Source organism: Phalacrocorax carbo, chromosome 5, assembly GCF_963921805.1.
Source record: "Phalacrocorax carbo chromosome 5, bPhaCar2.1, whole genome shotgun sequence".
NCBI lineage: Eukaryota > Metazoa > Chordata > Aves > Suliformes > Phalacrocoracidae > Phalacrocorax > Phalacrocorax carbo.
In genome coordinates this window covers 12,416,411-12,441,062 of record NC_087517.1, presented here as the reverse complement: position 1 = coordinate 12,441,062, position 24,652 = coordinate 12,416,411, and the positions used below count along the sequence as shown (strand labels likewise).

The 24,652-nt window shown below is 42.4% G+C and overlaps 1 protein-coding gene across 4 annotated transcripts in view; it reads right to left on the bottom strand.

Annotated features, from left to right (window-relative positions):
• Window positions 1-20,805, bottom strand: part of MYLK (myosin light chain kinase) — a 224,540-nt gene extending 203,735 nt beyond the window's left edge. For 2 of the 4 annotated variants that reach the window (XM_064451202.1, XM_064451206.1), the window contains exon 1: window positions 20,674-20,805. The gene's annotated coding sequence lies outside the window, so the exon portion shown is untranslated. Of the gene's footprint in view, window positions 1-20,150; window positions 20,365-20,568; window positions 20,651-20,673 lie in introns of those variants that run through there. The other 2 variants (XM_064451204.1, XM_064451208.1) reach the window with 2 other exon arrangements.
• Between the last annotated feature and the right edge of the window lie 3,847 nt (window positions 20,806-24,652).

Sequence of the window (24,652 nt, the reverse complement as noted above, 5' to 3'; positions counted from 1 at the left end):
GTCAAAAATGAGTGGAGAGGGCGTATAAAATGTAGAAAGCAGGAGTTGGAAGGAAGCAGTAGTCTGTCAAGCCAATTTGTCTAAGCCCTTGTTTTTCCCTTACCACCTTTCCCCCAAATCCAGCCAACAGGGAAAAACATCAAACAACCAACAGCCAGTATACCCACTGGAAGATTGGTACCTTCTATAAAGTTCAGCGGCAATGGTATTCATGTTCCTTTAAGCTTCTGTTTGAACAATGTCACTATGGAAACAGATCTGTGATGCCCTGCACCTTATCAGGCCTTCTCTATTTAAATTCTTTTCTTGTGTTTTCAACAAAGCCATTAACTGAACCGCAACTAATCCAAGATTCTGTTGGGGTGAGGTTCTCGGGTTTTTTTTTCCTTCACTACCCAATCTTTTCCAAAAGGTTCTCTCTCCCACTAATGCCATCTGACAAGTTTTGTTTGATTTACATCTCTTCAGTTCCTAGCTCAAAAATATTACAGCTGTATTTACTGCCAAACAGATTCTATAGTTTTTATTTTATTCCCAACCCCCTCTAAGTGACATAGTTTTCAATGAAAATTCCACTCATTCAACAGCAACTTTTTCATTTTGGTTTTAGCTGCTAGGATTCTGCCTGCATCTACATCAGATGTGCCTGTAAGTTTTCCCTAGAGAATTCCTAGGTTAGAGGTATAAAGGGTTACATCTCTGCAATACCAACAGTTTATCAGTTCCAGATGCATATGGAATCCCAAATCCTGTGTTTACAAATTCCAAATACTATAATACTTTTGGGGAACAGAGAAAAGGAGGGGAGCTGGGAAATTTTAAGTTTACTTTATGCAAATGAAGGAGGGCAAATCTGGGTTTGCCCTCACTGCATCCAAATCTGGTGCACAGGCAAGAGCCATAGCAGTGCTTTTGCAAATGAAGGAAATGCCATAGCCTCTGCAACAGTAAATGAAATGCACGCTATAATCCTCCACCTAAGTAGACAGAAGCCAAACATTATTTAACCTTTGAGTTTTTGTAATACTGCCCATAACTAAAGATGTCTCTTGTAGCCTTGCTTTAAGGGAAGTTTCTGATACTTTCCAGTGTGGGGTAAGGTGGAGTCCTACCAGCTTGCATGAGAGTTTTGTGAAGATGGGAGTTACAAAACAATTATTTTGTTCACTTACTGTGTGTGATATTTTGGCTTGCCTGAGGAACCAGGAGATATGGCAATACAGTAGCCTAAGACATGCTGTGGCTCTTGGAGTTCCCAAGGTGGACTGGTATAAATACAAAGGCAATTGCAAATAACTATCCAAGTGAGCTTCACAATGAAGAACTAATCAAAACCTCCTTATGACTTCCACTGGGACAAAGCAACTGTATGTCTTTTAATGCTTTAAGAAAAGGTGAAACTGGAAGAAAGCACACAACTCAGACATTTCCCCTTTTTAATATTTAACTGCATTATTTCTAGGCTTTCATTGAACAAGCTGTCTGACAGAGGCAGGAGCAACACAGTTCACAAGCAATACTCACTGGGGTTTGGATACTACTTCAAATGGAAGTAAGAAGGACTCTTAGGAACCTCATAGCAAACTAGTTTCTTTCCTGTTGTTGCTACTACAAAATTATATTGTCTTTACCACCTAACAGGTTTGAGGTGTAAAACATGACACATTGCAATAATGGATTTTAAGTGACATTTTCCCTGATACTTACATGGCTTATTTTGTTTTACTGAGGAATGAGTTTGAGATACAGCCAAGGAGGGGGCCTGCATACCTAAACAAGCCTTACATGTTCAAGTCCTTTAATCCAAAAAGGTAATCAAATTAACATTTTTTCCATGCATCTAGCCATGGAACAGCAGCCTTGCTTTCTATTGTCGCACAGATCAGGAAGTTGCTATTCTATTTCAGCCCATACCCACAGCAAAGCAGGTAAGCTCCCTGCTCCCAAAAGCAGCATTGCCTCACTGGAGAGTCAGACAAATGCAATATAGTTCATAGAGAACACATTTTTCAGGGACCTCCTCAGATACCTTATGCTAAATTCCACTGGTGTTCAATAGAACATGAGTATTTCTGAAAAATGCTACCTGCACAAAGCAAAAAAAAAAAGGTAGAGACCAAATAATATACATTCCAGCTTCATCTCTAATGTATTAACAGGGAAATTTTTTGTAGTTTTTATGTATTTGTTTTTATGAACTACTAGACTTGGCACAAAAAGTGTTACTTTATGTTACCCCCTCATGTTCTTAAACTAATAATTCTTCAGAAGTTGTCTCTGGCAGCTACCACTCTGCATCATCATCTTTTGCCACTGAAAGACTGAACACACTGATTTTCAGGGACTTAAAAGTTTGGATATAAAATGAGGAACTCGGAAGTACCATGCTAATTTAATTTCTTGACACAGCTCACCTTTCACTGGGTAAGATCGGGGCATTTCTGGGACCCTGTGCATAAGGCCATCGGTGCCTCCAACCTCCTCTTGCACTGATGGCAAAGGAACACAGCAAGGGGTCAGCTGTGCCTTTGGAGAGGAACAGTACTACACCCAGAGCTGCAGTTTTGCAACATAATTGGGTTAACTTCCATGTGTACATATGCTTCTGGTTCATTTTGTTTCTCACTGTAAACATGCCTTTGCTGGGTTTTAGCCCCACTCTTGATAGCATACTGTTAGTAGATATCAAACAATATCAAACAGAAAAATACTTAAATAAAACAATTCTGAGTAACAAGGGTCTGGGATAACTAGAAACACAAAAGTCATGGGTGCAAAATGAGCAGTGAATATATTTAAGTTAAAAATTGTAAAAATGCTTCCAATATGGCAGAGGAACAGCTTCCCACTAACTAAAAGAAGCCTAATTCCACTTAAAAATGAGAGTATGAAAGAGGCTGTATGGCACAGCTATTGTAAATAAGGCTGGACAGGCCCCCCTGGACCACTGGGTCTCATTCCCTGCAAGGATAGCAGTGGAGTTGGTTACTTCTGTGTACCATGTTATCCTTTCATTATGTCGTGTAGCTCCCTCTGAAGTGACTGAAAGTTGTGCTTACATTTCTGAGGGCAGATCTGGGCAATTTGCCTTTAGCCTCATACCACTGAATACACTTCCTTTTCTCCCTCCCTGCCCACAACTTTAAGAATTAAGCTGAGAACATAAATCTCTTTCAGATTTCCTTGGTTTAGGCTGATTAAGCCAAGACACTCCCTGCCCCTCAAACATCTATAGCAATGAACTCATTTTTGAGGAGTTTCTTCTCCTATGGAAGACACTAGCCAGTGACATTGATATGTCTTTTCTCTCCACATTAATTCAATTTTGTCATCCAAACTAGAGCAAGACTTTGGTTGCTTCTGTATTCTTCAGGCTGCTGTGGGTCCTCAGAAGACGACCGAAGTGGTGAAATGAATTTGGAACACTGGTTTTCCTCAAAAGCTTTCTGAGAGAAAGCTTTAGTGATCTTTCCACTAGAGATTGCTCACTAGACAGTTGCCATTAATTACTGCATGGGAACATTCGGACAGATATACACAAGGCACAAATCACGCATCAGGGATTTAGTTGGTTTAGAACTATGGCAGAAGGAGTTGGCTTTCTCCCATTGTGTCTTTTGTGCATAATTTCAAATTTCTATGGCATTTTTACTGTCCTGGCTGTAGACAGAAGCAGATAGGACTCAGCAGTGAAGCTGATGAAGGACAGGTCACAAACTAAATTTAAGTGAAGTAGGTAAGTGGAGCTTTGCCAAAACCATGAGTCTCTCCCTGCTACACTGCACACTACCAACCTAGAGGCTGTAGCAAGTTTAAACCCACCATTAAACCTGTGTCTAAATGGCAGCCTCTATTTCATGGTCCAGAAGAAAATTAATTTGATGAGTAATAGAAAAACAGAGTTACAGTCTTGTTGGCACAAGCAGTAGTAGAACCAGCTGCCAGTCCTCTTGGAATGAGGAGGCATGTTGCAATAAGAACCACATTTTCTGTAAGAACATTAGCAACAAGTTGTCTCTAACATCTCAGATTTATAGCATGGCCTGGCTCAGAGCTTCCTTGCAACAAAAACTAATAAAGTTGAAACTCTGGCCAAGGGTTTTATTCCTATAGCACTTTATTATCTCCCTCTCTTCTAGTCCTAAAAGTCCAACAGTATGATGGTCTGCCTAGGTTATATGTTAAAACCTGTGCAATAACAGTTCAGAGCTACAGCATCCACCTTCCAATAAAGCACTTCCTGTGCAAACCACTGGGGGCATGTGGGGTCCTGAGGTCAGCAAAACACATCATCTCATTCCATCTTGATCTCTTCTGACATTAAAAGTGATCAACAGATAAGAAAGGAAGAAAATTGTGCCCTAGCACATCCATAGGTTGAATCATGCATTCATGTGGATGTGGTGTGAAACAGTAATGCAATGAAGGTAAAAGAAAAGAATCCAGGGAATTTTCCATCTCATTCCTTATAAATTATGATGTACAAAATATGTACATTACTATTTGCACAGGACCAGCTCATCTAGACACAGCTGAATTGGTTTTAAAATGAGTTAGTTATGGTGAAATAGCACAGCTTGCAAATCCCACCAAGCAAGTAAGCTAATTTTCAGTTTATTAGGATAGAGACTTCCCACTGCACCCATCTCCTTTCCCTTCAGAGGGATGAAACATTTTTCTAGGAGCAGAAGAACTCAGACCCAAAGGAAGAACTGCACTGTGATGCTCCTAGTCTGCCAGCTGACTCTTCTGCCCAACAAGTCTTCACTTAATATATTGATATATGGAAGAAATCCCCTTGTAAGGAAAAGGAGATTAGAGGTTAATCTTAGCTTTAACAATAAAAGTAAGAAGCCACTACACAAACCTTTTCAGTTCCACGGGTTAAATGGAACCAGCTGTACATGTGGCCGCCATGTACACAGAACAGCATCTCACTAAAAAGCAGCTATTTCTTCGTGGCATCGAAAAGTGGATAGGACGCTACACTGTTGTCACAAAGTGACAGGGAGGAAGGTTAGAAATGACAGTGCAGTCATTTATTCTGACCCACTGGATACTCTCAGCAATTCAGTTTAACCCTTTCACATCTATATTGAGACTGTGAGACTGATTGTCACTGAGATCAGCGCTACCTGGGTGAAGCACAGGAATACAATTCCTGAACAGTGGTGTCTCAAGAATTTCTAACAGCTGCTGCCTGCTGCATTGACTGAACTCAAGTCTCTGAATTAAGTCCTGTGAAATCCAGTATTTGCACCACGAAACACATCTTGGATTATCCCATAGATTCCACGTGCACAGGATACATGTATCTTCAAAAGACAGCTCCCTGCTGACTGAAGGAAGAACAGGTATTACAGGGGTTTTAAGTCTCTGCAAACAATATAGATATCATATCCTTTTACTGTATTACTCTATAGACTCCAATAAATCCACAGAATTCAGCTTACCACAAGGCTACTGTTTTTCAGAGCCATTGACCCAATGACTGGTATTAATTTGCTGAGACAAGCTCCATTAAGAAAAAAAAAAAAAAAAAGAAAAAATCCACACTATTCCCCCTCATCACCACAGAGATGACATTTTGTTGCCAATCTGCCTGCCAGGAAACCATCTGGAAATAATATCAATACCACAATCTATAGGCATCCCTCCAATGCATTAATCAGGTCATCAGAGTTCAATAACTGACAGCATCTTCAAGAACTGGAAAGGATAAAGCTGTGGTAATAAGGCACAGTCAAGATCAATCCCCAGGGCCTAGTCAGTTCTTTCTCTCCTTCCCCACCCCCACCTCTTTTCTTTAAACAAAACATACAGCATTAGTATTTTTCCCCCCAATGTTTGGGTTTAAATTTACCATTTCAGAGACCTTCGAAGTGCAACCAAGGCCTCTCAGTTTGACACACTCATGAGTAACGGAAAATGACTACCGCCTTACTGAAGCAAATGCAAGTCCTCTCACACATGAGCCAGGAAGAGTCACAAACTTCTGCCTTGCCAGTAGTTATCGATGTAAACCCTTAAAAAGGCATTGAAAAATCGTGGAGAGAATTAAATGGGGCATGACAATGATTTGGAGACTAGGAAAAAAATATTAAAATACAGATATGCACATATATGCTTATTGTAGCCAAAAACTGTACAAAGTTCAGTTTAAGATGGTTACAAGGTTTCTTATCACAGAGCAGAAGTAGGCTAGCGGTACCAGATGCTAAAGTTATCAGAGAAAAACATACCAAAACCCAGGGGCTGGAAACTGAAGCTGCAGAAATCTACATTTGAGAATGTCCTTCCTCTAAAGCATAAGAAAAGGTAACAAATCAGAAAGAAGTTTCATGTGATTTTGGTCTCCTATCTTTCTTTCTGAAACGAAAAATCCAGGTGGTTTTCTAGGAGATATGTTTTAACGACACAAGCTATTGAGTATAAGACTGATGAAAAGACACATACTTTTGAAAAGCAGGGGGTAAAAGCAGAAGCACAGCAAATCCCCTGGATTAAAGAAGCAAACAAATCAAATATTCTGTTTTATCAGTTCAGTACAGCCCTACATAAAAATACATATATAAAAACCACTGCACTGGAAGTAAGCAGCTGTTCATTAGCTTGGACAAAACTCTTTGGGGCCAGTGACAAGATCTTCCTCAGTGTTTGCACAGCAGCTGGTGTAACACAACTCAAAGTTAATGTTGTACTACGTAACTTCCATTATAGAAAAGGGAGCAGTCAGCCCATGTTCTGAATTTAAGTTAACTAGAACTGTTCAAAATAACAGCATCAAGTCCTGACAATGAACCTAAACTCAGGTTTTGTTTTCACAAGTTGAGATTCAATATTTGTCAAAGCATTCAAAGATTTTTATTTTTCTAGTACGCAATTTTTTATTTTTTTTTTAGTTTCCAGAAGTCTTGCTATCTCCTGTAAGCCTGGAAACTTTGCAGAGCAGTTTTTCTATAAAGCATGTTCAGATTCTCTTATCTGAAGATGAAAAAGAGTGAATAACTGGCATCTGGAAGGGGCAAGGTACAGGGAGTCCATGTAATATATTTAAAGAGTGATTTTTAATCTTATTTATTGAGTTTCAGATTATAAAAATTTTATTACGTTATTGATACCTAAATATCAGACAAGTGAAGTCTGGCTGGACTAGCTAGATAAACCTACCAGTCTACCTGTAAAGTAGAAAACAATACCTAATTAACAAGCAAAATCCTTCTGAAGCCTGGCACTGAGAACAATTCCACAGCTAAATACCTCCACAGAAGCCAACGATCACAAAAGATCCTGACAGCCACTGAAGTTTCATTTTATAAGAAATCACTCAAGAGATGGATTAGTCAGATACAGGACTGTAAGAAGTCTTCTGTATTGTGAAGTCCAGCTCCTTTTTATGACTCACAACTGTTTCCGTTAACATCATTTCCCTTGCACATATTACAACGAAGTGATGAGGTACAGGTTTTCACCAACAGATGTTATTCCAGTCAACTTTGATGAAGAAATTGCTCTAGACAATTTCACTTTTTTTCAGTAACTTTTGAAGTATACAACTCTACTTCATTATTTCACTTCTAATATGATGGGGAACTCCTGCAACTCATCAGCAAAGTCATCACAGAGACAGTATGTGCATTTCCAACAGCTCTGTGGTCCAGGCAGATATGTTGTTAGGCTTGAATCCAAGACCTTCAACAATAAAGCACAGACACATAGCTGGATTTGAAGCAACATTGGTCCAGCTCTCACAGGTTAAGTAAAGGCTCAAACAGACAAGCTCTGCAAATTTAGGTGTTTCTATTTACAGAATGCAAGGTGACTGCTATAGCAGGGGACTGGATGTGGCCCAGAAAAAAACCCAGCACAAAACCGCAAACACTCCAGTCCTGTGCTCCTAGTAAAAAGAATATTGTGACTTCACTGATATAGTTCAAAGAGAATACAGTACTAGGTTTATTCAGCTATCTAGGTGTTATTAATATTAGCTTCAACTAGCTAGCAATATTAATCAACAATAACTTGTTTGCATATCTTATTTCAATGCTGGATTGTAAAAGCAACACTTCAAAGTACATCTGTAGAGAATAAGCTTCTGTGCTGCTCCTTCAAATGCATGCACAGGCTCTACGGAAAAAGGACAATCTTCCTGTAACTGCACAAGAATTACTATAAATACACTTTGGCTCTTATAAAGATGTCCACAGATACCTCTCCTAACCACAGAGTATTCTCCTTCAGGTTTTTTCCATGCCTGCAAAACTGGAAAAGCAAAGCTACCCTCTTCCTGGATGTTTTAAATGCGGGGGGTTTGAATATTATGAAATCCTGGGCTAGAATATGTATAAGTGAAGTTGTAATCATCACTTCATTAGTATATGTATGCAAAAGGTAGTATATATAGCTCCATTAGCACTCAACAGCTTCAGGCCCAGCTTGTGTCTCTCAATTTTAATAGATGGCTTTCACAAGGTATGAAAATACTAATAGCTGCCATACATCACCACCACATGAGGACATTCAGAAATACTCAGTATTTGCCCACATGGAAAAGAAACGGACAGTGTAGTATCAATTGTTATTCTAGATCCATACACAGTTCTCCAGTGGAAAGACACTTCTAAGTGAAGGGTACAATCCAAACGGAGGAAGCTAATAAATGCTACCTGTTAGGTAACACAAAGAACGGTACCAATAGTAAGGGTCACCAAACAAAACCAGTGTACAGGTATTCAATTTTAAGAAAGGGAACTTTTTACAGATATAGGAAGAAAGAAAGAGAACACTAAAAAGCTGCAGTTCAAAAAGCAAGAAGCCTCAGGGAGAGTTAGGAGAATATTGCAGGACATAGGTCAGCTCTTAAAATGGATTGCTTAAATAAAGACAGGGTAGCCCATAAAACATGGCAAGCCAAATGTAAGCAGGAAATTAAGAGGGCTAATAAACAATGCAAAAAGTGCCTGCAAAGACCACAGTGCTACTAAACAGCTCTTTACATCAACAACAGGAAGCCAGCTAGGAAAGCAGTGACTGCTGGATGACAAAGGAGTAAGAGGGCAGATGGGGATGGTGAAGCTGTGGCAGGGAAGCTCAGTGAATTCTTTACATCAGTCTTTACTGCTAGAATCTTTGGGAGATTTCCACACCCATTGCACTCTTTGTTGTAAATCTGGCAGAGAAGGCAGATCAATCTGAAGTAAATTCAGGAAATACCAGACCAAACAAGGAAGTTAGATATTAATAAATCACTGGGACAGAAGAACATTCACACAAGTTCTGAAGAAACTCAAATGTGAATTTGAGGAACCGCTAGCCAAGGCGAGTAAACCAGGATTACAGAGAGCCTCTATTCCAGAGGACTCAGATCCTGCCTGCATAACTCCCAGCTACAGGAAGGGCTGCATAGGGATCCCTGGGAACAACACTCTGGCAAGTATGACTTCATTCACAGTAAGAGTGAGCACATTAGAAAGAATTAGAAAGCAAATTATAGAGCTTATCGGACACTTTTTCAGATGGAGACGAACCAGCAGAGCAATCCATAGGATCAGTGCTGGGACTGGTGTTACTCACCATGTTCATCAATGACAAAATCAACTGATTGGGAAAAAAGTTGGCCATAGGCTTTACTGTAGATAACTTCCAAGTAATTCACCTAGGCAACACCAGCTCTAACCGTTCCTGCTCAGAAGCTGGAGCCATCCTTGACAGTTCTCTAAAGTTACTGGCTTAGTGTTCATCAGCAGTCAAAAAAGCCAGGAAAATACAGAGCATCATCAGGAGAGCAAGACAGGGCATTTCTGCCACTTCACACAGCCTGAGCATTCCCACAGCTTGGTATGTGGAGAGCAGATCACAATACTCAAGGAGGACATAGTAATGTTAGAGGGGTGCAGAAAAGGGCAAATGGAAGCGGAGCAGATACTTTACATGGAGAGACTAAAAAGGCTGGGGGTCCTCAGCTTGGAGAGACGAAGGCTGAGGGTAGATATGACCGGGTATAACAAAAAACCCATGAGCTGTTCAATGCAGAACTGTTATTTGCCAAATCCTACAACACTACAACAAGGTGGTACTCACTGAAACTAGTAATAAACCCATTTAAATAGAAAATACTTGTTTACCCAAGCAGGTTACAAACTTCTGGAACTTGATCTCACACGAGGCTGCAAAGGCAAAGGATGTCCATGGGTTCAAAAAGGGATTAAAACTCCTGGACAATAGGTCTATAAACGGACACTTAACAGACTAAACAGGTACATATCCTCTAATATTCTTAACACAAAGGCTGTGGAAACTGGAGAGGTAGGAAGAGAAGTGAATCTCAAAAAAAAAGCTGTCGAAGAACCTTCTAGTAACTTGTTGGACAAAATGCTGGGCTAACTGGAACACTGAGGAAGTTTTAATGTTATTAATTTTTTAGGTAGACTCAGGGTTACCACACATTGCACCATTTCCTGAAGATAAGCAATGACCAAGATTCATCAGGGCTTCAGAAAAGGACCTCTTGGCACTGTGACAACCAGACTAGAATTCACCCCATGGTTTCATACAGGAATATTGTTTTAGAGATCTGCTTTCCATCAACATGCTGACCACTGTCCCTTAGTATCCAATGATAATTATCTATAAACAATGCAATAAAATAAAGTATACACGGCTGGTATTCTTCCTCCTGTGCAGCTTCTGGATTAATTTTGTTATTTTATCTGTACTGTAACCCCAGCAAAGGAGCAAGCTGATAGAAAGCAAACATATTCATTACCTCTTATGGCAGGGGTGGAGTGGGACAGGGACAGATAAGAACAGCAAAGAATAGAAAATAAAACAATTTAGATCAGTTACAGGTGCCAGAGCTTTTCTTTTAACACCCTTCCTGTGAAAGCACCTTTTACATCTGTACAAACAGGACAGACATCCATAAGTAATTATTTTACCAGCCCAGGTAAACAAAGATTTTAATTTAATTTTTAATTCAAAGTTTAATTTTAGAAGCATTTTTAAATGAACACCATCTTTGAAGACAGTAAGTTATTTATATTTCAAAAAATTTAATCAGCAAAGCTGTATTTCCTGTCTTATAAGTGAAATACAAGCTTGGACAGAAGAAAAATACCTCACAGGAAGTACAACTACAGCAAGTTTGTCTTCAAGACAACAAAACCCTTGTTTGGAGGTTCAATTTAGTTCATTATCTTTTGACTTTTACAGTTTTGAAATAAAATATTTTCGTTTCATTCTTGGGGAAAATTTCTATGCTACACAGATCAAAAATTAACAAGGTTTGACAAAGTCAACTCTTATGCCTGCTCTTGACACAGTCTGTCGCAAGACATTATGTTTGTAATAAAACTGGCTAGCAAGGAACTAGCACTGGAAAGCTATCTAGTGACTTCTGTTCACCACAGAATACATCACAGGCATGAACAGACATTAAACACCATGCATTTTTCTCCTCCTTAATTTGGTGAAAAGTAGGGTATGTTACTACAGTACCCTACACCAGTATCAATATGTTGCTAATGTAATACATGGGTACCTGTCACACATAACAGGATCCTGCAGAGTGCTCATGCACTGATGAACAATCAGCAAGTTCAAAACAGGTTACCTTAGTGGTCAAATAAAGTACAACATAATAAAAAACCCGACAACAAAACAATATAAGGTCAAGTACTAAATCATATTTACACATTTATGTTTACTTTTACCATTTCAGCCAAAGCAAAAAGTACAAAGCAGTAAAGGGGTTGCAGTTAGAGGATGCTACATAACTCTAAGGTCAAGTTCACACATGTGGAAAAAGTAGTAAGGTCCACACTATTTAATCTGGAAAACATTTTGAACATCTGACTTTCCATCCTTGCTGTTGAGGTGCCATGGAAGTCGTTAACTTTCGCAACCTCATTTTCTGGATGTCACCACAGTCCAGTCAGGAACCAAGGCCACACTTCTGTTCAGGCTAACAAGGACTACCGATTTGGTCTCCATACCTCAACGTCCACAACTGTAGCTCAGAAATACCTTGGAGAAGGAATATAACTTCAAGTTTCATATCAGATAAAAGCTAAACAGATTGAATGAGAGCTAAATACTTAGTCACCTGAGGTGAACTAGATAATGACACAATTTCAAGTAAAATGAAGGATTAGTACTTCGCTTGACTAAGTTTAGAAGCATTTGAAGAAAACAGCATTTTAAGCAGCCACACTGACTTTTACTCTGCATGACATGTGCTTAATTGATTAGTAAGTAGCGTAGTACCTATATTCAGTCTGACTTAAGCATTTAACTTGAGCAAAATTCCCCAGCAGCTGAAATAAAGCATTGGTCCCACAGGGCAGGGCTGAGGCAAAATGGAGTGAGTGCTTTTGAGCCTGACTAGTAGGGGTTCAAGCCAGCCATGTCTGCAGGACACGGCACAGCTCCTGCCTCCTCACCTGCCGCTCAGTGTGAGGGGATTCCCTCATGGATACTCACCACCATCCCACAGCTACACCTTTATTCACATATCTCACATAACGACATTGTGACTGGCATGAGTGGCAGGTTACACAGCGGGGCAGCCTGTCAGGAGGCCATGAGCTGCCCCAGGCTGGTCCCAGCCAGTTCCTGCCAACTCTGGCACTGAGGGAGGCCCCAGTGGGGAAAACCACCACACACCAGAACCTGGCCATCGCACCAAAACATCCTCAGCCAGAGAAGCACCTGGATACAAGGTGTTAGGGAAATAAAATGGCATCTCCTGAGGGCTGGAGACACTCTGTGGGGTCCTCCATGGCAAAGGGGGCAGGGACACCCCCGAGGGACAGCCTACCTCTGCATTGCTGCGATTCTGTAACCTGCAGCAAACATGCCACAAGCTGGGACTATGACGGAAAGGGCCGAGTAAGTTTATGTAAGTGGCTTCATAATTGTTGGGGGTAGTCTTCTTCCTAAGTATCCAAATCAGTGATCAGAAGTTTGTATTGATTACCAAGAAAATAAAAAATTTAATTCTCCGACTCAAGCCTGTTTTGCCAGCAACACAGAGGCAGCTTGTCACAAACTCTATTGCAAGAGTACTACATGCTGTTAAGGTACATCCCAGAGCCAGGCTGAAGGAAGCCCAGAATGCGAACCGTGCAGCTCCCCTGGGAATGCTGAAGTTCACGCTTCAAAAACCAGCAGCCTCTTCCATTTAAATGTGTTCACTCCACTCACAAGCATGGACATTTTCACAGCAACATGAAAAACTGCTGTACTGCAAGTAGGAAAATGAGTAGGAAGAAGAAAGAGAAACGAAGATGACAATGGAAGAAACCTTTCACCACTCCCCTGTCCATGAGAAAGATGCACCCAGACATGCATAGACATACAAGCCAGGATCTGTTCCTAAAAAAATGCATGATACATGCTCAGATATTTGCTTGCCTCTTACTGATATGAGTTCAGTCAGCACTAAATACCTCCCAGCCAGTTTCAAGTTACAGCCAGGGGAAGTAGTACCATAAAATTCCTCACAGCCACCCAAACCATTACTCTTCTATTTTCTTCCATGTGGGGTCATCACACCCCCTCTGGAAAGCTTAGAGGTATGATACCACTGCAGGCATCTTCAGAGAGAGCCTGACAATGGAGTATTATGAGGCTTGTTGTAACATCCTTTCAATATTCTTAAGGTCCAGTGATTTAGAGAAGAGGGTCTTTTGTGTCTCCTGTCAGTTCCAGGAAGCTCCTGTCACTGGTATGGAGACTGCATATGGAAAAGAGCTGCTAAATAGACCAGTTAAAAGAATATAGGCCCAGTTTCGCTCCCACTTTTACTGAAAACCATGAATGCTGCAACTCTGAGGTCAGAGGAATTGCACTGCTCTGATGCTGGGGGTGAGACCCCCATACACCAGCTGTTACATTTCAAAGCCAGGGCTCCCCCTGCGATGGTCTCACAGGCTCTGCCAGAGGTACACCCCCTGAGGCCATCGCAGCCAGAATGTCAGCGCTTAAACAGCGGCAGCATGCATACAGGCAGATCCTACCAATCTAACCCACAGCACCAGAGTAAACTCAAGCTGCACAAAACAGAAGAGGTTCCTCACCTCCAAAACTAGGCTGGACTTGAAGTAGTGGTGAGGAGAGCTAGTAACACTTTCACACATGAAGCACTGACTTAATGCCTTCTTCATCTTCCACCAAAGGAAAGGAAAGCTTATGATCATAAAAGATCTAAGGCAATTAACCTGAGTAAAGCAGGCCATTTTTGATAGATTTCCCTTTCCTCGGTATTTTAAACACACCCTGCTTATTGCTTCTGTTTTGTAGCTTCCCTTTGGATCTAATCAGCAGTGTAAGACCATGCAGACAGTGGTTCCCTGACCTAGACTTTGAGTGCTTCTTACAGAACGTGCCCTCACACTTTTTCTTTACCCCGTCAGACTGTTAATCCTTGTTCAGGAGCTGGTCAGTGATTTTTGTTTTTTTCTTTTTTTTAAAAGACAGTGATTCCAAATACATGTCATAAAATAAGAGATGTGAATGAAAAAAGCCTTTACTTCTGTATTTAACAAACTGCTTGCATCATTATAAGGAATTAATGGAACGATACATTTATTCCATTGAGAGACAAGCAAATTCATGAGAGTTACTACTGCAGAAAATATGGTTACACAACTACGTACATTTTATAACAGGGTATTAAAGCATCCTTGCTATTATTTGCACTGCTCATTTACACAGTAAATGAAATTGTGATTATTCATCAGTTTACACCATTTAAGAAAACAACATCACGTTGAAATCAAGTGCAACAGCGTCCTGATCAGCACTAAGGGCTGGTAACTGTAGGTTTTTTTGGCTCATGCTTCCTGCAAAACACAACTCTCATAGGCCTTAGAAGCAAACAGGAAACTTGTAATACTTCCAGGCAGATAAGAACAGCTAACTCACAAAACAGGGATCCTTTCATTATTTGGAACATCTCAGAGAGTGTCTGTGCCAGACCAAGTACTACTGTGTCTCTCCAGCCACTCAAATCCTGATCCTCTTCCTAAGAGTATTTGCAACTCAGTCCTTGTTCTCCCCATTACCCACTCATCCCTTAATATTTTGCTGAGGTTCACACTCAGGATAGTGATTTTTGCTACTGAACAGCATTTCCCACTGAAAGCTGAATTACACTGTTTTAGACAGTATGCAAAAATTCTTGGGATGGAAGTACAGGCTTGGCGGTCAGATTATCCTTCACTACGCAGTTCCGGTATCATTTTGGGCACATCTTTCTGTTCATATATCATCCTGTCATTCTGCAAATACCCCAGATCACAAGACAGCTGAAGAATAACAGAAGCAGCAGCAAAAAGATAACTTGGAACAATGGTCTTAACCTGCTGTGCAACAATTAGAAATAAATTGCAGTGGGTGTGTAAAACAGCGCATGCCATCACTCACTTTCCTTAGCCAGGAGGTCTGCAGCTTCAGACCACCTGTGGACTCTCAGCAATTTATCACATTTCACAAGAAGAAACAGCAAGTGATGCACATGACTGGAAACTAGAACATCTCTTCCTTCTCCCACAGGTTGTATCTTCTACTTCCAAACAGCATGTATGGTCTGTTTTAAACGTTTCTTGATGAAGAAAATAACTGAAAACATCCCTCAGTGACAATTCTGTGTCTTACAGCACGTCAGCTGCATCACAAGCCCTAAAAATGCCTTTGGCACCAAGAATCCTGTGCACACGGAACAGCACATCAGCCTGACTAATAAATATGCCATCAGCTGGCCATGTTTTGGGCAAGTGAGTGAATTTAATCCATTACAGCAGAGGTGATGAGGTCACACTGACTCTTACTGAAGAATCACCAGCAAGACGGTCCTCAAAACATGACACTGCAGCTTGCTATACGTATTTAGAGAGCTGACACACTGCAGCAAAGTTTAGCAATGCTTAGACTTCTTGTAACAAAGGTAAGTGCCAAGAAACTGCTTTGTGCCAGCAAGCAGAAGAGGAAAGGGATTCGGCAAGAACACACTTTGTAAAGCACGCTGTAATCCTAAGCACTTAATTGCCTTTGGCAAGAACTGCATCCCTTTGCTCTCTCAGAAGTTGCTTTATCTGCAACCTGATGCTCACAGCTACAGCTATGAATGGAGTGGGGGAGGAGAAGAAACTGGGGGAACCAGTGAGAGAGCTACAGCTACCAGTCTCTCTTTGCTGAGCTACTGAAAAAAAGATATATAAAACATCAGTACGTGCAAGGCCTGATCTGCATATCCGATGACTCTAGAGAGCTCCCATAGAAACAAATGCAGACTGACTCACATCCAGGCTCTTTAATCACCTACAGAGGCAGGGAAATTTGTTGTAGTTACACACCTGTATTTATACTTTAGTGTTTATGAAGGAGTGGCCTCACTTCCAGACATTGAGTGAACCCATATAGGTCAGAGTAAGTTTGAAGGCATAGCCAGAGTTTCTTTTCCCTGTCTCTGCTTATAGGACAGCATCACAAGTATTTTACAATACGTTAACCCAGCTCATTGTTCGCACATAAATGGAAGACTCAAAAGGTAAATAATGCACCAAGCCTCCTTAATTAAATAAGAAGTTTGGGGGAGGAGTTTCTGCAGACCCTTTTAAATCTTAAAGCCTGCCAACTGGATGAACAAAAGGTAGATTAGGCTCACATGATAAATCCCAGTAAACCTGAAAAGGCTTTGTTAATAAGTCACTAAGAGAATTTTTTTCCCCTCCCTAGAATTTCTGCTTACCAGAAGTGAGGGTTAAGATTATTTGAGCGGGTTTGGTCTCCAGTAGCATTAAATGGGTATATGCCTCATGGAGCTCTAATCTCCTCATTTCTATAGAGCTCAATTCTCCTTTCATTCCTACCAAAGGAGAACCAGTTATTTCTAGCTTTTATAGAGGGAGCAGCTGCTGAAACTTCAGAGGCAAAGAGAGTTTGTGAAACTAGTCAAGATTCCCAGGAAAATTAAACTGGAATTCTATATCAGCTTTAATAGCAGAGGTACAAATCTATTTTCATTTCATTTTGATATTCCTTTCATGTTGCAGGTTGCAAATGATCCTTTTAAGTTTCCATTCATAAGTTAGCATTCAGTGGCGTGTTCACAGAGCCAAATGACACGTTAGTCTGGCAATTAGTATACTCTTCTGCTTGTAGAGAGGCTTAATGAAGATGTTATTAGAGACAGACCTTGCTCTAGCACATTCAACAGACCCTTTACAATCGCTCAGGAAAGTCCCAGATTTTAGCAAAACCCATACTGTAATCACAGACAACATAGATGACATTTAAAGCTATGATAAATTTTATAGAAGTCCAGAATCCATCCTACCTGGGTCCATCTGGCTTCACTAATTAATCGTTTTCAGCACTGTATATTAAACATATATTTTCTGCACACAGCGCTGAAATCCAAGGAGCATATGTAATCATAATGTACATTGGGGAAGCATTTCTGTCACTGAAGGGGATGAAGGCAGCTGTACAGGGCTCGTTAAGATCCTGCCTGGAACTGTGGATGCCACTGTTGTCATTCAGGCTCAGAATAAGTTTTAAAAAGTCTGCTCTAGAAACACGTTGCTACACCTGTTGCAGTAATGAGAGAAAGGACATCCTACCTTCCAAATGGAATTTAAAAAATGGATAATTTAGCATCAAAGATAAAAAAGGGTATTAACCAGCCAAGGAAAAAAAGTTACCTTCATTACCTCTTAACTCATACCTGTGGAGTAAAGTTTGGAAAAGCTATTGAGTACAGCTCTAAATGCAGCAAAAGCAAACAACTGCAGCATGTTTTAGCATGAACTTGACAAGTTTATGAAGGAGAGGAGATGAGTTTCTCAAAACCAGGATGAAATGGTCCAGGATCCCTCGCAGCCTGTGCTCAGGGCTGAGCCCAAACTGCCTAGAGGAGTCCAACAACCACAGACTGTGGCTCCCAATACTCCAGAGTCTAACCAAACACTTCAGCCATCTCCCTACATGGTTGTCAGAGCTTCTGAGCACACTTTCTAGATTTAGACATCCACAACTTTAAGGCATAGCCTTTAGAGCTGTTCTGAACTCTCTTAACATCTGCATTTTGTTTTAGGAGGGCGCTCTGAAAGCGATTTGTTGCTGTTGGTTTATAGTCTTCCTAATACAGTGTCTTTGGCCTGCATAAAGATATTGGTATGGATCTTAGACTGTAAAAGTGGGACCATCACCCAGAGGAAGTCCTAATGATCTTAAAGGAAGAGTCAGGGAAAACAAAAAAAACAGACTAAAAACTACTGAAAAGTCATGCATCTCTTATATTTAACTTAAGTCAATGACCATACATAATCATTGCTTCTTTCAGACTTCATAAATTTCTGTTCAGCATTATACAATCACATGACCAGAACTTAACTGATTTATTTCCTTCATCCTCCTTTGCACCATGTAGCAAGGAAACTAATGCTACAGGAAGATGCTTGCAACGGCAAAGTATCAGATTTCTAACTTTCTGTGCAGCAGACCTTTTAAGATTTCCCTACAAAACCAATAAAAAATGGGTCAGTAATGTTAACTAGTATGAGCCTCCCATATATATATAAAATCCTAGCTGTGATCTGTATTAAACCAGGCATTTTCTTTCTGCTCATGTCTCTTTAAAAAGGTTAGATACCATTAATATATCACACACCAGCACAGGATGCGCTGTCTATCCTTCTAGTGGCTGCTCCTCTGGTGGCAACCATTCTCCTACTATGACCAACAAAGACACTCCAGTTACAGCCAGAGTTAAAACACTTGTCCTGTAGTGTTTGACTGCAAAATGTTAAGGACAAGTGTAAAATAGGTGTATTAGGGAAATGTGTTATGGTGAGCACTATGTTACAAAACTATAGTGCACATAGCAAGTAGCTACAGAAGAGTAGTATCGTTTGAGGAACCAGAAAATACTGTGGATATACACTAGAAGAAAATTAGTTTTTCATGCCATCTGACAGTTATTAGTAAATATAATTCTGGTTTAAAAAGAGAAGGCTTCTAAAATGCATTCTTAGAGCCTAGTTCCTGGAACATCTCACCAAATATAAGGTTGCAGAGGAAGAGACATACCTTATTTGGTAAATAACAATGCAAGTCATTAGGAAAAAAAAATAAGACTTGTGCAGGAAGTAAGGGGAGGGAGATAGTCATCCTGTTTGGGATTTAAAATGTGAGAGAAATTACTCCTTCCCTTATAGCTTCACTGACAGAAATGGTATTTCCAGCACACCACTAAGAGATAGCATAATTTTGGAGAGTCTTAGTAGGGAACGCACCTCCCACACATCATGTAACTCCATGCTCACCCTCCAGAGGGTTCAATGCTCGGAAACCCTCAGAAGTCGGGTGTGCAGAACCAGGTATTCGCACTTATCCTCTCAGCCATTCCCTTTGTAGAGAGCACAACCTAGGCTTCAAAACCACTTTTGATTCTGCTTCCTGACTCTGGGAGAAGTATTGCTACGGATTCGCTCTGCAGAAGGCAAGGCTGGGGATAAAAAGTATCTTTAAACTGTAAGAGAAGGGCAGGATTCTCTGTCTTTTTGTCCCTGGTCCCCAGCCCCTGCTAGTCTGCCATGCTGCTGCCTTCCAGCCTAAGTACAGGGAGCAGTGCCAGGCCAGAGTCCAGATGTGCACATACAGGAAAGAGGATTAAATGGCAAGAACACCCAAAAGCATATTGCTCCGTAGTGTGAAGGCAGCACTCAGAGAAGTCATTTCACCTCCTCCCCCCCTCAAGTTAATAACTTTAAGCGTTCTCCTCGTTCCCCCATCCTTATGCAGTACATTTAAGTGGCTTTAAGTGCCTCTTCTCCGAGATGTTAAGTGTGGTGTGCAACATGGTACAAATTACTTTGAGACCAGGAGAAGTTTAAAAAAAAAAAAAACAGCCGACGTACATTTTGTCTGCAACATGAAATACGTAGATGTGCAGTGAAGGAACATTTCTGCATGTACCTCCACATGCGCACCCTTATCTTGGAAGGGCTCAGAAGTCCGAGGGAGAGCCAAAGAGATGTGGTTACAGCCTAGGCTATAAACGTTTGCTCTTAACAATCCTTCGCTACCTGCCAGCGGAGAACAATAAACCGATAACAAGCCACACGAAAAAGATGACAAGTACTTACTGCCAGGCTCGCTCGCTCTCGGGTTAACGCACGCCGGGAGAGCGGCGGAGGGGAGCGCGGCCGCCGCTCCCGCCGGGGCCGGGCCGGGCGCTGCCCTGAGGCGCCGCTCGAAACCGGCGGCTCCGACGCTGCGAGCCCGGCATGTGCCGCAGCCCGCGCCGCTGGGCCGGCCCGCTGCGGCGCGGCCGCTCGTCCCTCCCGAGCGGCAGGTTTCCCTCCTCCTCCTCCGCCTCCTCCACCTCCCCCTCCGGAGGATGCCCCGGTGCCCCCCACTCGTGCCCGCCCCCAAGCTCCCCTCCGCGCCCCGGGGTGCAGCCGGCAGGGAAAGCCCCGCGCGTCCGGGCAGCGCTGCCGGCGCCCCCCCCCCACCGCCGCCGAGCTCCCCCGGCCCCAGCCGGCGCCTCCGGCCGCAGCCCACCTGCCGCTGGGCTCCGGGGCCCGGCCCGGCCCGCAGCCGCTGCCCTCCGGGAGCGGGGGAGGCGCGGAGCCCGCGGGGGAAGCGGTGCCCGGCGGCGATACTCACTGCGGTCTGCGCGGCTCCCTTTAACTCCCCCTTTAACTCCTTCCCTGCCCCGCCAGCGCGGGCTGGCGGCCGCCTCGGAGCCTTATTAGGCAGCGGCCGCGGGGCCGGGGGGAGCCCCGGGCCCGCCGCGGCGAGCAGCGGGGAGGGGCCGCCCCCCCGGGCCGGGCCAACCCAGCCCAGCCCAGCCCAGCCCCTGTGGAGCGCGGCTTGCACAGGTGGGCCGGCTAGGTACAGGGCAGTGTATGGAACTTTGGGGGGGGCGGGAGGAGTGTGGGGGTGTGCAGAGGAGTGTATAGGCATGTGGTGGCTGTATGTGCTGCATGCGGGTGTAGGCGGTGTGTGTATGGGGACTGTGTGTGGTGCATGTATGGGGAAGCAGAGAAGGGTGTGTTTACGGGCTTGCATGGGATGTGCAGAAAATATGCTTGGGATGTATACATGTTTTCTGGGGTGAGTGTATGGCTTGTGTAGAGGGGAATCATAGAATCATTAAGGTTGGAAAAGACCTCTAGGATCATCAAGTCCAGCTGCCAATCCAACACCACTATGCCTCCTAAACCATGCCCTGAAGTGTCATGTCTACATGTTTTTTAAACAGCTCCAGGGATGGTGACTCCACCACTTCTCTGGGCAGCCTGTTCCAGTGTCTGACCACTCTTTCAGCGAAGAAATTATTCCTAAAATCCAGTTGAAACCTCCCCTGAGGCAGCTTGAGGCCATTTCCTCTCATCCTCCTCTCGGGAAGTGCATAGAGGATGTATATATGAAGGTCTGTGTGGGACTTGGATAGGATGCCTAAGGGGTGTGTTTACAGCGGTGTGCATATGAGTAAGTATGGAGAGCACAGGGGTCGTATGGCGCTGCAGACCTGCCACCCAGTTCCCGATCCCAGCAACCGGGTGCTCTCTCTGGCACATGGGGGACTCAGGGCTGCCCTCTGCCTCCCCCACCCACCCCAGAGCCTGGCCAGGGCTGGTGTACCTGCACATCTGCCTAGGGATGTCCAAATCTGGGGCAGGGGATTTAGTTTAATAAACCATTTACAGTTAATTGTGTTAAGTGCTAAAGTAGTGTAGAAGGAAGAGCAAAAGAGAGATAGGGACAAACTGAATCCTCTTCAATACTAAGACCTTAGTACTGCTGTTTTGTAATGTGGAACCTGAGACCCCAAAGGGGAGGGGCAGGGAAATCCAGGTATGCTGCAAATTTAAAGCCTTTTTACTCTAGTACTTTAAAGTATTTATTCCCACATTTTAAAAAACACCAGGCAGCTGACTTCTTATCTGAAATGGATTTATAGCCAGATCCTAAACACACACAGGGATAAACACACCAAAACCCCAGGTTCTATGGATAAAGCCTTTCCTCTCTGTCATCTTGCATTCTTCTGTGCTGCGATCAGATTCCTGCTAGGTATCCTAAAATACGGTTCTGAACTGCTACAGAAAAGGCAAAGCAGAAGCTGCAGAGAACTTGCCTCCTGACCAGGCTCTAGAATACCTCTAGGGGTGATGGAGCAAACCACAGTCCGGGCTCTAGTTCTTTCTCTCCCCTCACTGGTTCCACTCAACAGCAGTCAACTCAGAAAAATGTGGCTAAGAAAAGAACATCACAGCAAAGCTGTACTTTGCTGCAGCAATATCAGGAGTTTATATTTACCGAGACCTTGATCTTTTTCATTTTGATCCAAAGGTAAATTTTTCAGCCATTGATAGAGGATGTGTCCTGCAACCTGAGTAGGCTGTACAAGGAGGCAGTGTGGGATGCTTGCCTTTTCCTGGTGCATTGTTTGTCTTACACAGCACAACCCTCTGCAAAGGATGACAGCAGTTACCAGTAGGAGCCCATGGAAAGTAGCCATCTCTTTTCACTCTTTCTCTTCCAGGTGCAGTATAAAGTGAGCGAAGTAGGAGCAACTGCTGCTGCCTCTTCAAGAGGAAGTTGTCTGCTGGCAGCGATACTGTTCTTCTCCTAATTCCCTTAGATTGACTGTCTGTTCAGAGTACAAGATGCTTTTCCTGTTTTAAAGGCTCTGGGTAAATACAGGCTTTTTTTTTTTTTTTTTTGTAAACTGTATCTCTGAAGTAGGAGTCCTGAAGAAAAGTAACTTTATTTTCAGAGGTTCTGAATACCCCAGTTTTCACTGGCTCTGTTGAACCACCCTCTTCAGATTTTCTTTTCTGTGAAGTCACAACAGAGTTTCAAGGAAATTTTAAGAATATCTGTAAAGTGAACCTATGGGTCGGTACAAATAACTTTTAAAAACAGCTATTACCCAGTTTACTTCACAGGTAGTCTGGTGCCAGGTAACACCATTCGTAGAATTAGCATTCAGCTGTACATACATACTATGCTAATTACATGCAGGCAGGCTGTTACTTCTAGGCTTTTTCCTTCTCAGTGCATGGTGGTGGCATATTCTGGACTGTACAGATGTGTTTCCCTTTAGACTGAAACAAATGGGCATGCATCCCTGATCTCTGCTGAAGTGTGTGACTCTCTGTCTATACTTGATTTCAAATGGCAGTGCATGTGCACAGAATGAGACAGTTACATACCCATTGGCACACAAGCTGTTAAAAGGAAGATGCTTGTTGTATGAATGTTTTCTTTATGCAAATAAACGTTTATTTGGCATTAGAATACAGAAAGAACATGAAACACTAAGATGTAGCCACACAGAGACTGACATGAGCTTGCTTTGACCTTCTCCATGCCACAGCTGACCAAAGCGTGTACTGGCAACACCTTTTGGGGAAGAGTTTTCTCAATGTTTTTAAGCGTTCATTCCAAGATGCTGCTGCTCTGCATCATGCTTATGCTTTTCTTTGCTGATTTCTAGCCTAGACTTCATGAAACCCCTTTCTTGTAGATGTTCTTATGCCTTACCAGTTGGGAATTGCTGCTCTAGACAATCTCATAATAGCATCACCATCTCTGCTTTCAATTTAAAATGATTGCTCAGGCCTTAAATGCTCACAAAGAACAAGACCCAGTGTTGCCAGTGAACCCACATCTGCCTTCAGCTGAGAGGGAGGAGTAGGAGACACTTGAATCGGGATGAAAGCCACTGAGCTCCATAAGGAGAGCAGACGGTGCCCCTGCTGGGTTTCAAGGCATTGACTCATTCTCAGCAGAGCTCACATATTTCTCTCTCTTTTTCCTGTTTCTGTGATTGCACAAGTCAGATCAAGAAGGAAAAAAAATTAAGAAGTGAGGGATCTCCCATCCTAGTAGAAGTCAGCATAACGTAACACTTCGTGTCCAGTCACAGTCTCTTCCCAAGCAAGGGTCCTTGCTAGCACCATTTACCTTTGTCCTAAGAGCCCTCTAGGATGCTGGAAATCAATAGTGCCACTTCTTTAGATTCTGATCCTAAATCAGATGAAGCTCAAGATAACGAATGTTCAGATACAACATTTAATGAATGCTGCTGGCTCTAATGAACCTGTGCATTCTTAACTGGCTGCGTGAGTGTTTGTTTTTTTTTAAATTGTAAACATCTTTCATGTGGTTGCTCCAGGGACATGTTTAGGAAAAAGCGGCTGGCTGTGTTTAAAAGATTTCAACTCATCTTGACCTACATTTAGATTTTTGTAGCTTACAAGCCACGGTCTGTAACCAGCAAAACCCTCAGAGAGCTTATATAGCTTCTGTAGGGCAAGGCACAGGAAACAAATGAAGGATGAAGTTACCCAGCTGAAGTGTTTGGAATAGTGAGTTACTGAAGCTGAACTATAGGGCTCAGATGATTATCAGGTGATTAGGAGTACAAGGAGCAGAGCTGCATAAAGGGAGTAAAGATAACCTCTCCTTTTGCCTTGTTCTTTCTTCCTGATTCATTCTCTCACTTGCAATCTTTCTGTAAAATCTTTTAGGGTCCATTCAGGGTAAAGTTCAGAAGGTGCCTAAACACAATTGCACTTTTATATATGCTTCCTTCTCACTTAAACTTCTGCTCTAGAAATTGCTTAAGTAT